Here is a 13105-nt window from a genome sequence, read left to right on the forward strand (position 1 = left end):
AGTTAATAAATAACATTTCCCACATGTTTACTTTACATCAGCACAATTTTGGAAACAAAATTTTTTTTTGTTAGGAAGTTATAAGGGTTAAAATTTGACCAGCGATTTGTCATTTTTACAACGAAATTTACAAAACCATTTTTTTTAGGGACCACCTCACATTTGAAGTCAGTTTGAGGGGTCTATATGGCTGAAAATACCCAAAAGTGACACCATTCTAAAAACTGCACCCCTCAAGGTACTCAAAACCACATTCAAGAAGTTTATTAACCCTTCAGGTGCTTCACAGCAGCAGAAGCAACATGGAAGGAAAAAATGAACATTTAACTTTTTAGTCACAAAAATTATCTTTTAGCAACAATTTTTTTATTTTCCCAATGGTAAAAGGAGAAACTGAACCACGAAAGTTGTTGTCCAATTTGTCCTGAGTACGCTGATACCTCATATGTGGGGGTAAACCACTGTTTGGGCGCACGGCAGGGCTTGGAAGGGAAGGAGCGCCATTTGACTTTTTGAATCAAAAATTGGCTCCACTCTTTAGCGGACACCATGTCACGTTTGGAAAGCCCCCGTGTGCCTAAAAATTGGAGCTCCCCCACAAGTGACCCCATTTTGGAAACTAGACATCCCAAGGAACTTATCTAGATGCATAGTGAGCACTTTGAACCCCCAGGTGCTTCACAAATTGATCCGTAAAAATGAAAAAGTACTTTTTTTTCACAAAAAAATTCTTTTAGCCTCAATTTTTTCATTTTCACATGGGCAACAGGATAAAATGGATCCTAAAATGTGTTGGGCAATTTCTCCTGAGTACACCAATACCTCACATGTGGGGGTAAACCACTGTTTGGGCACATGGTAAGGCTCGGAAGGGAAGGAGCGCCATTTGACTTTTTGAATGAAAAATTATTTCCATCGTTAGCGGACACCATGTCGCGTTTGGATAGCTCCTGTGTGCCTAAACATTGGCGCTCCCCCACAAGTGACCCCATTTTGGAAACTAGACCCCCCAAGGAACTTATTTAGATGCCTAGTGAGCACTTTAAACCCTCAGGTGCTTCACAAATTGATCTGTAAAAATGAAAAAGTACTTTTTTTTCACAAAAAAATTATTTTCGCCTCAATTTTTTCATTTTCACATGGGCAGTAGGATAAAATGGATCCTAAAATTTGTTGGGCAATTTCTCCCGAGTACGCCGATACCTCATATGTGGGGGTAAACCACTGTTTGGGCACTCGGCAGGGCTCGGAAGGGAAGGCGCGCCATTTGACTTTTTGAATGGAAAATTAGCTCCAATTGTTAGCAGACACCATGTCGCGTTTGGAGAGCCCCTGTGTGCCTAAACATTGGAGCTCCCCCACAAGTGACCCCATTTTGGAAACTAGACCCCCCAAGGAACTTATCTAGATGCATATTGAGCACTTTAAACCCCCAGGTGCTTCACAGAAGTTTATAACGCAGAGCCATGAAAATAAAAAATAATTTTTCTTTCCTCAAAATTGATTTTTTAGCCTGGAATTTCCTATTTTGCCAAGGATAATAGGAGAAATTGGACCCCAAATATTGTTGTCCAGTTTGTCCTGAGTATGCTGATACCCCATATGTGGGGGTAAACCACTGTTTGGGCGCACGGCAGGGCTCGGAAGGGATGGCACGCCATTTGGCTTTTTAAATGGAAAATTAGCTCCAATCATTAGCGGACACCATGTCACGTTTGGAGAGCCCCTGTGTGCCTAAACATTGGAGATCCCCCAGAAATGACACCATTTTGGAAACTAGACCCCCAAAGGAACTAATCTAGATGTGTGGTGAGGACTTTGAACCCCCAAGTGCTTCACAGAAGTTTATAACGCAGAGCCATGAAAATAAAAAAAAATTTTTATTTTCTCAAAAATGATCTTTTAGCCTGCAATTTTTTATTTTCCCAAGGGTAACAGGAGAAATTTGACCCCAAAAGTTGTTGTCCAGTTTCTCCTGAGTACGCTGATACCCCATATGTGGGGGTAAATCACTGTTTGGGCACATGCCGGGGCTCGGAAGTGAAGTAGTGACGTTTTGAAATGCAGACTTTGATGGAATGCTCTGTGGGCGTCACGTTGCGTTTGCAGAGCCCCTGATGTGGCTTAACAGTAGAAACCCCCCACAAGTGACCCCATTTTAGAAACTAGACCTCCCAAGGAACTTATCTAGATATGTGGTGAGCACTTTGAACCCCCAAGTGCTTCACAGACGTTTACAACGCAGAGCCGTGAAAATAAAAAATCATTTTTCTTTCCTCAAAAATTATGTTTTAGCAAGCATTTTTTTAGATTCACAAGGGTAACAGGAGAAATTGGACCCCAGTAATTGTTGCGCAGTTTGTCCTGAGTATGCTGGTACCCCATATGTGGGGGTAAACCACTGTTTGGGCACACGTCGGGGCTCGGAAGTGAGGGAGCACCATTTGACTTTTTGAATACGAGATTGGCTGGAATCAATGGTGGCGCCATGTTGCGTTTGGAGACCCCTGATGTGCCTAAACAGTGGTAACCCCTCAATTCTACCTCCAACACTAACCCCAACACACCCCTAACTCTAATCCCAACTGTAGCCATAACCCTAATCACAACCCTAACCGCAACACACCCCTAACCACAACCCTAAGCCCAACACACCCCTAACCCTAATCACAACCCTAATTCCAACCCTAACCCTAAGGCTATGTGCCCACGTTGCGGATTCGTGTGAGATATTTCCGCACCATTTTTGAAAAATCCGCGGGTAAAAGGCACTGCGTTTTACCTGCGGATTTTCCGCGGATTGCCAGTGTTTTTTGTGCGGATTTCACCTGCGGATTCCTATTGAGGAACAGGTGTAAAACGCTGCGGAATCCGCACAAAGAATTGACATGCTGCGGAAAATACAACGCAGCGTTTCCGCGCGGTATTTTCTGCACCATGGGCACAGCGGATTTGGTTTTTCATATGTTTACATGGTACTGTAAACCTGATGGAACACTGCTGCGAATCCGCAGCCAAATCCGCACCGTGTGCACATAGCCTAATTCTAAAGGTATGTGCACACGCTGCGGAAAACGCTGCGGATCCGCAGCAGTTTCCCATGAGTTTACAGTTCAATGTAAACCTATGGGAAACAAAAATCGCTGTACACATGCTGCGGAAAAACTGCACGGAAACGCAGCGGTTTACATTCCGCAGCATGTCACTTCTTTTGTGCGGATTCCGCAGCGGTTTTACAACTGCTCCAATAGAAAATCGCAGTTGTAAAACCGCAGTGAAATGCGCAGAAAAAAACGCGGTAAATCCGCCATAAATCCGCAGCGGTTTAGCACTGCGGATTTATCAAATCCGCAGCGGAAAAATCCGCAGAGGACCAGAATACGTGTGCACATACCGAAACCCTAACCCTAGCCCTAACCCTAACCCTACCCCTAGCCCTAACCCTAACCCTACCCTTAACCCTACCCCTAACCCTACCCCTAGCCCTAACCCTACCCCTAACCCTACCCCTAGCCCTAACCCTAGCCCTAACCCTACCCCTAACCCTACCCCTAACCCTAACCCTACCCCTAACCCTATTCTAACATTAGTGGAAAAAAAAAATTTCTTTATTTTTTTATTGTCCCTACCTATGGGGGTGACAAAGGGGGGGGGGGGTCATTTATTATTTTTTTTATTTTGATCACTGAGATAGATTATATCTCAGTGATCAAAACGCACTTTGGAACGAATCTGCCGGCCGGCAGATTCGGCGGGCGCACTGCGCATGCACCCGCCATTTTGGAAGATGGCGGCGCCCAGGGAGAAGACGGACGGGACCCCGGCTGGATCGGTAAGTATGATGGGGTGGGGGGAAACCACGGGGGGGGGGGGGGGATCGGAGCACGGGGGGGGGAATCGGAGCGCGGGAGGGGTGGAACGGAGCACGGGGGGGCTGGAATGGAGCACGGGGGGGCTGGAATGGAGCACGGGGGGGTGGAACGGAGCACCGGGGGGGGTGGATCGGAGTGCAGGGGGGGTGATTGGAGCACGGGGGGGTGATTGGAGCACGGGGGGAGCGGACAAGAGCACGGGGAGGAGCGGAGCACTGGACGGAGGGGAGCCGGAGCAGTGTACCGGCCAGATCGGGGGGCTGCGGGGGCGATCGGTGGGGTGGGGTGGGGGCACATTAGTATTTCCAGCCATGGCCGATGATATTTCAGCATCGGCCATGGCTGGATTGTAATATTTCACCTGTTATAATAGGTGAAATATTACAAATCGCTCTGATTGGCAGTTTCACTTTCAACAGCCAATCAGAGCGATCGTAGCCACGAGGGGGTGAAGCCACCCCCCCTGGGCTAAACTACCACTCCCCCTGTCCCTGCAGATCGGGTGAAATGGGAGTTAACCCTTTCACCCGGCCTGCAGGGACGCGATCTTTCCATGACGCCGCATAGGCGTCATGGGTCGGATTGGCACCGACTTTCATGACGCCTACGTGGCGTCATGGGTCGGGAAGGGGTTAACTGAGGGTGTAGGACCCTACATCCGCTGCAAAGCCTCTCAATCCAGCAGAGAGAAGCGTAACAAAACGGGGGAAAATAACAAATTCAGCCCTCCATTGCTAGCAGTGTGGTGGAGTCCGTACACATTGGTCATAGAGCCGCTCTCCAGAAACTTTGAACTGGTCCAGTCACGGTGCAATGTGCACAACATGGGATTTTCCAGCTTACAATTACATTTCTAATTTTCTTCACGTAGTCCTCCTTTAACCTTGCTAAAACGTAGGTCTTCTTCTGCCCCACTTCTCATACATACAATGCTGAGTGAACACCTTGGGTCACCAAAACAACAGCTGGATTTGCCGCTACGACTGGCAGTCCTGTGGGCAATTTTTCACAGCATAACTACATTCATGTAGTACAACTGAAACTCAAACAAATCACCCCAAAAAATATGTACTTTATGATAAATAAAATATAAACATTTATGAATTACTTATTAGAAAATATATAGTGAAGGACTAACAAAATTAATAATGAAAAAAAAGGGGGCTACTGCCTTACCCTATATCAATTCTGTCTGATCCTACCTTTCCATACGTTGCCATCCTAGACCTGCACAAGTAGTGCATCCGCTCACCGGTGACTTGCCCTAATCATCCAGTAGTGGCAAAAAATTAGAGTTAGGGCTCAAAACCCAAGTAATTGATTTCTTACTTGTTCCCATTTAAAGATATAATAAAAAGTGCCAAGTGTATGTCTGCAAAATATATACAATGATGCAGGAAGAGGTAGCAGCATCAGATATAAGATGAACAAGCCTTAGCTTTCTACGTATGTCATCTTTCTTCATATAGCTGCAATCAATTTGCATATATAACCTTTGTAGGTTATAGTCTTCTTAAAAAAAATAAATTAAAAAAAACATAATTAACCCAATAGTAATTTCTGTGGGTAACAAAAACATCGATCATCTATTGCAAGAAAATTACCATAATTAGCCCATTCATAAACTCGATGCATTTCTCCCTTTCCAAAAATTATCAGTAGTAGTAAATTAGGCAATTTTCCAGAAAAATACTTATCTGGCTCTAGTAGTCATCATGCCAGAAAAGCGGTATCAAATTGGGCGAAATGATAAGGCACTTATGGTTGCGTGAGGACCGTTCCCCCAATGTGATGAGTTGAATGTAGTCAATCATTCCAAATACATAAACCCTTCAATCAGGGGTAATGTTTACAATAAGGAAAATACCCATTAGAGTCGATGTAAAAAGACCAGGTAATAAGGTGATATTGCTTCATCATTTTCAATACATAAGGAGTACTTAACATATATACTCGTGTATAAGCCAAGATTTTTAAGCACATTGTTTTGTGCTGAAAACGCCCCCTCAGCTTGTACACAAGTCAATTGTCCCAGAAAGCCGGCAGGGGAGGGGGAGCAGGGGGTAACAGAGGCAGGAGCCAGCGGCTGTGGCTAAAGCCTGTGCTAAAGCCTGTGCTGCTGCTAAAGAGAAATTCATATTCATATATAGTGCACACAGTGTCACCTGCAGCTGCAGGCTTCCAGAAGACATCCTACTCACCCTCCTGTGCGCCCTCACAGCATCTCGTTGGTTCCGGCGCTTGCAGCTTTTCCTGTGGTGAGTTATCACGTGGCCCTGCTCATTAAGATAATAAATATGCATGCCTCTCCACTCCCATGAGCGGGGCCACGTGATCACTCGGCACAGGAAGAGCTACAGGCGCCGGGACCAACGAGATGCTGCGAGGGCGCGTGGAAAGTGAGTAGGATGTTTTTTTTTATAGGAACCATTCATTCAAGGATAGGGGATAAGGAGCCATGCATACCAGGACAGGACGGGGGAGACAATGCATACCAGGACAGCGATGGAGCCATGCATACAAGGACAGGACGGGGAAGCCATGCATATCAGGACAGGACTGGGGACCCATGCATACCAGGACAGGGATGAGGGGACAATGCAGACCCAGCTTATACTCAAGTCAATAAGCTTACCCAGTTTTCCGTGGCAAAATTAGGTTCCTCGTCTTATACTTGGATCGGCTTATACTTGAGTATATATGGTAAATATAGCAACCAAAATGTAATTTTCATTCAACCCATGGGGTTGAATAGAGTCCAATCTGTGCATTCCTCCTTTTGCGGTCCCAGTAGCCTTTTCTAATTGAGGGAATTACCACATTACCAAAAATGAAAAAGCTTCAAGGTCATCCTGGTGCCTAAAGATAGGTGGTGTGTCTCTGGCATGCCTAATGTCACCTATCCTTTTAAAATTATTATTAATGTTGTTAGTTCTTCACTATAATTTATTTTTTTTAATAGTCTTGTGGAAAGTTCGTTCACCCGCGGTCCCTACCTCTTAAGCAGAACTGTGGAGACTCGAGGTTGTCTCCCTGGCTTCATTCTCCATACAAGACCACAGGTATGAGGTAATAAGGGCTCTTGAAATGGGTACTTCCATTTGGGGCTGAACTGATGTTGACTGTTCGGTTCTAGGCCCTATCCTCACTCTGGAAACAGCTCTCGCAAAGCACTCCTGTGGCCTATCTTCCTTAAGGAACTGCACCCATTCTCCAGACAGTAGACTCTGGGACCGAGAGGGGAAGGGACTTCGTCGAACAAGAGGTTACATGAACCGTGTGCTTGGTGCGCTCCTCCTCCAGAAAGCCGTACTCTCTCTCCCGATCAAAGAACAGCACTATTGCCCGTGTCATGTGCCTAGCGAGATCTTCGTCCTTGGGACAGTCTAACTGGGTTTGCAACCATTCTTCCCCTTCTTGCTTTGTATCACATCCATGATATGGGGGTAGGGGATTGTTTAGGAGACAGTGTGGGGATTCACTGAAATTTATGTCTTCAAGGGCTTCCACCTGCTTGGCCCCTCCTCAGGTCGCAAATCAAGCAGAGGTAATGGGTCCAGCCCCCTGCTCCAGACCCATCTCTGGTCCTCTGATAAAGGGCCCAGTGACGTTCTACACCAGGCCGCCTGGCCTTACCTCTTCCTCCATTAACTCCATTAGCCGTCGCAACCGACCACATCCTATCTGCTTGTCGGACAGCATGTCAAACGCGAGTCCTACTCTCACCATCATGGGTATCCACCCCGCCATCATACAGTAATGCTCTCCACTCAGCTCCCAGCAAACTAATGGCACCATCGCCAATTGGCGTCCTACGTCACTGTTCCGCCTTTCACTGGGTGGGGTTTCCTTGGGTGCACCATCCCATTTCTGTCGCCTCCATTTTCCTTCATCATGTTTCACTGGGAGGGCCTTCTCCTTCCACTTCGCCTTACTGGGGCGAACACCTTGTACTGCGGGCTGGCACTTCCAAGTAAGACACTCCCTTTGGTAGGCAACACCTCTGGAGGGCTGGACGGTTGTTCGCACGGAACCTTCTTATTGTACTGTGCCATTAACCGTTATTTTACAGTTTGTACTCGGCACCATTTTAGACCATGTAATGGTCGCCATTCTCCATGCAACTCAAGTCTTCCCAAGTTAACCCTAAAACCACCTAATCCCAGAAACTCAGCAGACCATGACAGTACCCCCCTTTTAACGGGGGGCCTCCGGACCCCCAGGTTTCTCAGGGTGTCGGGCATGGAATGCAAGAACCAGGCGGTCAGCGTGTACCGATCTGGCTGGTACCCAAGACCTATCCTCCGGACCGTACCCCCTCCAATGCACCAGATATTACAAAGACCACCAAACCCACCTGGAGTCCACAATATGTTGCACTTCAAACTCCATATGCCCATCAACCAAGACTGGAGAAGGACAAGCGTCTGAATCCTCCCTCAGTGACCCCAATGGTTTAAGTAAGGACCTATGGAACACATTATGGAGTTTTAAAGAGGGGGGCAGATGAAGGCGATAGGCTACCGGGTTCACCACCTCCATGACTTCATAGGGGCCAATAAATTTAGGTCCAAGTTTGACGGAGGGCACTCGAAGGCTTATGTTCCGTGTGGAAAGCCAAACTTTATCTCCACATCGCAACATCTGAGCAGAGTCCCTTTTTTTATCTGCAAAACGTTTGTATTTTTGCTGAGCCCTAGAAATATTTAGTCAAACCTTTGACCAAAAATCCCGGATATGATTGATCCCATCCTCTGCCCCTAGGCAACCAGAATCCATATAAGAGAATTTGCCAAAATGAGGGTTTATCCCATAATTAACAAAAAATGGTGACCTACCGGTAGACTGGTTTACTCGGTTGTTGAAGGCGAACTCTGCTAACGGTAAGGCATCAGACCAGTCACTTTGCAGGGAAGAAGCCAAGCACCGTATAATTTGTTCAAGCGACTTTTTGGTGCATTCAGTTTGTCCGTTATTTTCTGGATGATACGCTGAGGAAAATGACAAAGATATCCCCAATTTTTTTGCAAAATGCCCGTCAAAACAGACACAAATTGAGTCCCTCTATCTGACACAATATTCATAGGCACCCCGTGCAAGCGTACCACCTGGGAAAGAAAAAGTCTAGAGAGAGTCTCTGCAGAAGGTAAACCTGCCATGGGTACAAAATGTGCTATTTTAGAAAATCTGTCCACAATTACTCAAATAACAGTATTTCCACGGGACAATGGAAGATTGGTAATGAAGTCCATGGCAAATGAGTCCATGGTCTTCCCGGAATTGGTAAAGGCAATGAGAGCTCTTAGAACGGGCACAAATTTCACATGCAGTGACATGTTTCTTAACATCCGAAGGCCACCAAAAAACTCTTGCCACTGCTTCTTGTGTGGCTGCTATACCTGGATGAGCACTCAACTTTGAATCATGGAACTGCCACAGGAGTTTGGTGCGCAAATGTTGCGGAACAAATAATTTGCCTTCAGGTTTGGACATTGGTGCTGAAGATTGAGCCCTCACAATCTCCCACTCCAATTCCGATGACACTTCGGCAACCACGATACTGGGTTGAAGAATGGGGCATGGTGGATCGGGGACAGACAATGGTTCAAAACTACGTGACAAAGCATCAGCCTTCACGTTTTTTGACCCTGGACGAAAAGTAATGGAAAACTGAAATCTGGAAAAAAAAAGTGACCAGCGAGCTTGCCTGAGTCAGTCTCTTAGCAGATTTGATATATTCTAAATTTTTATGGTCCGTGATAACTGTAATAGGGTGAGCCGCCCCCTCCAAAAAATGCCTCCATTCTTCGAACGCCAATTTAATAGCCAAGAGCTTCTTATTGCCTACGTCATAATTTTTTTCGGCGGAGAAAATTTCTTTGAAAAATAGGCACAAGGCCTGAGATTAGTCAGGGAAGCCGGTCCTTGTGATAACATTGCCCCCAACCCCATCTCTGAAGCATCAACCTCAACCACAAATGGCATAGAAGGGTCGGGTTGAACCAGGATAGGCGCAGATGTGAAACAGTTTTTTAGCTTTAGAAATGACTGTTTAGGTAACGGGGACCAATTCCTGACATCTGCCCATTTACAAGTGAGATCAGTGAGAGGCTTAGTTATCTGTGAGAACCCTTTAATAAACTTGCGATAACAATTCGCGAATCCCAAGAAGCGCTGGAGTCTGTGACAATCAGACTGCACTCAGATGTCATCCGAGTGCAGTCCTATTCTAAGATCTTTTGGAATACCTGGGGTGGACCCGCAGATCCACGACAACGAACCTCCCAAGGGTGAGCTGACCAGGTAGACCACCCTCCCTATATAGGGAGCGTTAGGGGCAGACCCAAGGGAGACTATTGCCGCAGAAGCTGGAACCCGGAGACAGGTAGTAGGAGGTACAAAATAGAGAAGCTAGGCGTATGATGGACAGAGCGGGGTAAGATGAAGTACAGTTAGGTAAGAGCTGGGTACAGGCGAGACCAAAGGAGCACTGCGAAGGGGAAGACACAAAGGAAGCAGGACAGGACAGAGACACCAGACTAAAGGTACCGTCACATTTAGCGACGCTGCAGCGATCTAGACAACGATCCCGATCGCTGCAGCGTCGCTGTGTGGTCGCTGGAGAGCTGTCACACAGACAGCTCTCCAGCGACCAACTATGCGAAGTCCCCTGGTAACCAGGGTAAACATCGGGTTACTAAGCGCAGGGCCGCGCTTAGTAACCCAATGTTTACCCTGGTTACCAACGTAAACGTAAAAAAAAGCAAACACTACATACTTACATTCCGGTGTCTGTCCCCCGGCGCTGTGCTTCTCTGCACTGACTGTGAGCGCCAGCCGGAAAGCACAGCGGTGACGTCACCGCTGTGCTCTGCTTACCGGCCGGCCGGCGCTCACAGTGCAGAGAAGCACAGCGCCGGGGGACAGACACCGGAATGTAAGTATGTAGTGTTTGTTTTTTTACGTTTACGCTGGTAACCAGGGTAAACATCGGGTTACTAAGCGCGGCCCTGCGCTTAGTAACCCGATGTTTACCCTGGTTATCAGTGAAGACATCGCTGAATCGGCGTCACACACGCCGATTCAGCGATGTCTGCGGGAGTCCAGCGACGATTTAAAGTTCTGGACTTTCTGCTCCGACCAGCGATGGCACAGCAGGATCCTGATCGCTGCTGCCTGTCAAACTCAATGATATCGCTAGCCAGGACGCTGCAACGTCACAGATCGCTAGCGATATCGTTCAGTGTGAAGGTACCTTAACAGAGTACGGAGAGGACACCAGGAGGGCTGGACTGGACGAGGAGACAAGGAAGCCAGGGAGAGACAGAGAAGCTGAACTGGCTGGACAGAGTGGAGACTCAAAACAGGCAGTGCAAAGACAAACGTGGACCTGAGTCACAGAAGCACAAATGACAGACAGGCAAGGAGCAGAGGAAGGAATCGCCTTATATACATGGAGTGCTGGAGGACTTCCGGGTCACGGTCCTCCAGGATCACAGAGAGGAAATACAGTGCGCCTGTAAATCAGAAAGAGGAAGTGCTGGAGTGAGCGGTGCGCACGCGCACCCAACGAGGACCAGGGAGCGGAGAAGAATGAAGGAGAGGACTCGCGCCTGCAGGAGGAGCGCGCTGCAGCGGGTAAGTATGAGCGGAAGGAGTGGCCGTGACAGAGTCCCTTAAGGTCCCAAGGCTGGACCCACTCCACAATAGCTTGCACCTTCTTGGGATCCATGCGAAACCCCTGAGGTGAGATTATAAGACCTAAATATGACAACTCTTGAACAAAAAATGAACATTTCTCGAGTTTGACAAACAATTGATTTTCTCGGAGCCTCTGGAGTACAGTTTTAACATGTAACAAATGTGACTGTTTATCGGCAGAATAAATCAGAATATCATCCAGGTATACAACTACAAAGCGGCCGATGAGGTCCGAGAACACGACATTAATAACATTTTGGAAAACCGCTGGTGCATTGGTGAGACCAAACGGCATCACCAAGTTCTCAAATAATCCCTCAGAAGTAAGAAAAGCAGTTTTCCACTCATCCCCTTCCCGTACCCTTATCAGATTATAGGCCTCTCAGATCCAATTTAGAGAACCATCTGGATCCAGAGAGCTGGTTACAGAAATTGGGAATCAAAGGCAAGGGATATGTGTTCCTGACCGTGATTTTATTTAACTCTCGAAAGTCGAGGCAGGGACGTAGGCCGCCATCTTTTTTCTTAACAAAGAAAAACCCCGCTGCCACCGGGGAAATTGAAGGTCTTATGTGCCCCTTACGAAGGCTCTCAGCAATATATTGTTTCATAGCCAGGCACTCCGGACCAGACAAATTAAACAAACGAGCTTTGGGCAATTTGGCTCCTAGAATAAGATCGATGGCACAGTCAAATGGCCTATGAGGGGGTAACGCCTCGGCCTCACTTTCTGAAAAAACGTCCTCAAAGACTTTTAGGTACTCCGGAATACCCTCCAGACTAACAGAAGACATAGAGACAGGTTTTGCATTTTTCACACAAAAAACAGATTTAACCCTGCTGTTCTGTTCGGTCTGGGGAGACCTATTTTGAACTTTGGTATTTTTTGGGGTGTTCAAGATGCGGTTCTGAAACTTGTGGTTGATTGACTTAAATGAGGATGGGTCGGTCGGCCACGGGTTTCAGAGCCGCATCTTGAATATTTTAAAGAATATTGAAGTTCAAAGTCGGTCATTTTTGACCAACAGAACAGCAGGGTTAAGGTAACAGTCAACACATTTGGACCCCCACTTGACAATCTCCCCCAATTCCCAATCAATCATAGGATTGTGACTTTGAAGCCCTGGCATGCAAAAAACCAGCCCTGCTGGCAATTTGTCCATAACAAAACATTCAATTTCTTCCATGTGGGACGAACCAATTTTCAACACAAATTTCTCAGAAATAGAATGAATCCCAGTTTGGGTGAGAGGAGACGAGTCGGTGGCCACGACTTTAAGTGGGGTATGAAGCCTGACTGTCTCTATTCGGTGTTGGGAAATGATATCAGAGCAGACCAGGTTGAGAGATGAACCACTGTCCACCAGTGCTGTAGAGAAAAAACGATAATTGTCTACCAACAATTCAACCTTTAGTAAAACCATAGCACATGAGGAAGGAAGTACCTTAAAGGGACACTGTCACCTGAATTTGGAGGGAACAATCTTCAGCCATGGAGGCGGGGTTTTTGGGTGTTTGATTCACCCTTTCCT

Source organism: Ranitomeya imitator, chromosome 2 (genome assembly GCF_032444005.1).
Source record: "Ranitomeya imitator isolate aRanImi1 chromosome 2, aRanImi1.pri, whole genome shotgun sequence".
Taxonomy (NCBI): domain Eukaryota; kingdom Metazoa; phylum Chordata; class Amphibia; order Anura; family Dendrobatidae; genus Ranitomeya; species Ranitomeya imitator.